The sequence below is a fragment of the Setaria italica genome, chromosome I, assembly GCF_000263155.2.
Source record: "Setaria italica strain Yugu1 chromosome I, Setaria_italica_v2.0, whole genome shotgun sequence".
NCBI classification, from domain to species: Eukaryota; Viridiplantae; Streptophyta; class Magnoliopsida; order Poales; family Poaceae; genus Setaria; species Setaria italica.
Window position 1 is genome coordinate 14304626 of NC_028450.1, and position 3544 is coordinate 14308169.

Below are 3544 nucleotides of genomic sequence, written 5' to 3' on the forward strand. Positions count from 1 at the left end.
GGGATGTGTGGGGGGGGGAGGAAGGGAGAGTTGCCCCGGAGTGTCGTGACCCAGGGGGGTTCACGGCGCGCGCAAAGGGAGTTTCCACCGAAACAAAATCTGATCACCTTCCTTCTTCCTGCTGGATTCTTGTTTTTTTTGTGCTTCTTTCCTCTTTTTTTTTCACTTTCCTTTTTTTTGATTGCTTTCTATCTTTCTTTTTTTTTGGACAGGGAAGGGGGCGATCGGAGGGGTGGGATGGCGTGGCGCGGTTATCACGAAGGGGGGCGGTGGGTGCGGCGTGGTAGGGTTGGCGAGCAGCGGAACGGCGGCGGCGGCGAAAACTAGGGTTAGAGGAAAAACGAGAAACAAGAGATTAAACACAAGTAACCAGCAACAATTGAACGAGGAGGCACACAAATTCAACAAAGACACTTATTGAATGAATGTGCAAGGCTAAACGGTTGCTGGGACAAAGGATCTAACCTGAAAAAAATTTGTTTTGGTTTTTGTGGACTGTAGGAAGGGAAAAACACTCGGTAAAACTCACCGATCAACCTAGAAAGCTGATACCACTTGATAGAGTCGGAGTGCCCGATCTTTCAATGAGTGGAGATAAATTCGACTTGGTGGAAGTAGACCCTCACGATCCGACTACGACGAGCGAACCCGAAGCGCCAATGCAATCGCTGAACCAACTTCCTGTGGTTACCAACCTTGCTGGCGCAAGATCAGCCTGATCACGAAGATCAATTCCTGTCCGCAATCGAAGAACGAACAAGAAAGAGAGGCGAGCAATCTAAATATCACTCAAAGGTGGAGTTCTGAATCACACAAGGACAACGCGTATTTGCACGTGTTCAAGAGTAGCTAAAGCTAGATGTAAAACAAAACTCAAGTTGTAAACAAAAAGGACTCCGACTAAATAAAGGGGGCGCAGCCCCTGGAGTCCGGAGGGGTCACGCGCGCCCAACCCTAGGCGCCCCACCTGAGCTGCCCTGTTGGGCCATCTTCCTATTCTGATGGGCCTTCGTTCCTTAACACCATGATGAAGTTTAATTCTCTCGCACGGGCCCGAGTGATTGGCCCAACTGGATGATCAACTGTAAGCGCCTGAGGTGGAGGAGCAACTGGAGGCGCCTGAGGTGCTGCTGGTGTAGATGTACTCGTGGTGTCCTCATCAGGCGGTGTGGCTTTGGAGGACGGGGTGTTACAAATAGTATCAGAGCCGACCCTCGTGGTTGTGCGTAGGGGTCAGTGTGTGGGCATATGGCGCATGGTGCATGTGGGCTCTAGATGGGACACACGGCGTGGCATATGGCGCCGGCACTGGACGTACGGTCGTGCGCTAAGAGGGAACATTCCTGGACATCTGCCCATGTGTGGGTGAGTTGGACTGATGAGGACGTTGGGTTCTTTGAGGGGGGTGTATGTGACATCCGGCCCAATTTGGATGACCCAATAGTAGCCCATGAGTGCAGGTGCGCATGTTTAGTACCACCTTGCTAGTTTAGCAAGGGTGGAGCTAACTTATAAGCTTTTCTCAACTATCCATAGCACATTCGAGTTAACCCTTTTACATGAAGTGAGGACAAAAGTGTAAGCAGGGTTCTATGTGTATGCGTGCCCACCCCTTGGAAGGGCTGAGCGGTGCGGCTTTGGAGGATGGGGTGTTACATGTAACCACCTCGCCCTAGACGATGATGATACTCCTTTTTGCTAGCATTGGTAACGTTGGTGCGAACCTTATTCACACCGTCTTCACTCGTCTTGTATTTGACAAATGCCTCCCAGTGGTCCCTCAACTTTGGCCACTCATTGAAATCTGGAGTTCAGCCCTTCTTGATGAAGGTGGCATCCAGCATCTTCTTGAATGTCTAGGCCATCTTCTTCAGTGTCCACGATTTCACATCATCTTCATTACATCCTTTGGGAAATGTGAAATGTTTCTTAACAACTAACCACAGCATTTCCTTTTCTGTATCTGGGAGCACGTATGGATTAGTACTTTTGCCCCTCCGTTCCCTAATGTTGATGGGCATGTTGTCCCTTACGATTGCCCCGATCTGACTCACGTACTTTTTGCCACATTTTTGGGAGCAACCGGCTTACCCTCTTCTGTGACTTCCGTGATGATAAGCCATGCATCCATCACCTTTGTACGACCTCGGGGCTTCTGACGGTTCGTTTATGCAGTTGGCTAACAGTTCAAGATTCATTAATTAGTACATAGTAATAACGAAGAAGACATTATAGATGGGGTAAAATAATGGAAATGATATATACCTCGCTGGAACCTTCCGTCACGGCAAGGTTTTGCTCGAGCTCAGAATCTTCATTGCCATCGCCGGACATGTTGAGGAACATGTGCGCCTTGCTACCCTCTTCATCGGTGTACGTTACGGGAAGGTTGGAGCCACTACCACCAGCAATAATTTGCTCCATTAGATAGCTTGCGGTCTCATCGTCTGCCATCTAAACTACTTTAAACACACATGAAATCATAGTTACATGTACGTTAAGGTACACGAAAAAATCATAGAACAACCATGAAAAAAATTAACTACTAATTTCTTACACGAAAGTTACATGAAAGTCTTGAATGAAACTTACACGAAATGTCTTGAATGAATCCTACATGAAGTGTTTCTACAGATTTCTACTAAATTTTAAGAATTTCTACCAAATTTGAAGTGTTTCTACAAATTTCTTCTAATTCCTACTAAATTCTACCAAATTTGAAGTGTTCCTAAAAATTTCTACTAATTTCTAAGAATTTCTACGAAATTTCTTCTAATTTCTAAACATTTCTACCAAATTTCTACTAATTTGTAAAAAATTCTACTAGACTTCTACAAATTTCTACTAATTTTTGAAGCACTTGTACTAAATCACAGTAATGTAGTAAAATTATACTAAATGTATACAAAATTATAATAAGCACTTATACTAAATAAGTCTTAAGCATTTCTACAAATCATAGTCATAGTAATTCCCTACTGATTTTCACATAATAATAGTAATTTCCTACTGATTTTCTACTAATAATAGTAATTTCCTACTGATTTTCTACTAACCATACAAATTTTCTAACTAAAAAAATAAAAAAGACCCTTGCATCAGCAAGGGCCCCGCCGTACGTGTTGAGAGGGTTGGGGGTCGCACCGGGGCGGCTGGCGGCAGGGGCTGGGGCGGTGGGTGATGGCAGTCTGGGCGGTAGAGTGGTAATGCGGATGACGAGGAGGACGGAGGTGACACGAGCGACGGAGGCCGCGATGATGGGCCAGAGCGGATGGAGGCGGCGATGAGGGGGCACGACAGAGGGGACAGCAATGAGGTAGCGCGACGGATGAGGCGGCGGTCGGGGCAGCGGGCGACGAGGAGCACGACGGCCGGCGATGGAGGCGGATGGGAGGTGACAGGAGACCGGCGGCGATGGAGGCGGACGGGTGTGGCAGATCTTGGAGAGTGGTTTCAATTTCACTAAGTGTTGAAGGGTGGAGGGGGGAGACGACTGTTACTTTTATCCTTCTCCCCCCTTTAATCCCAGTTGCAAATTGCAAGC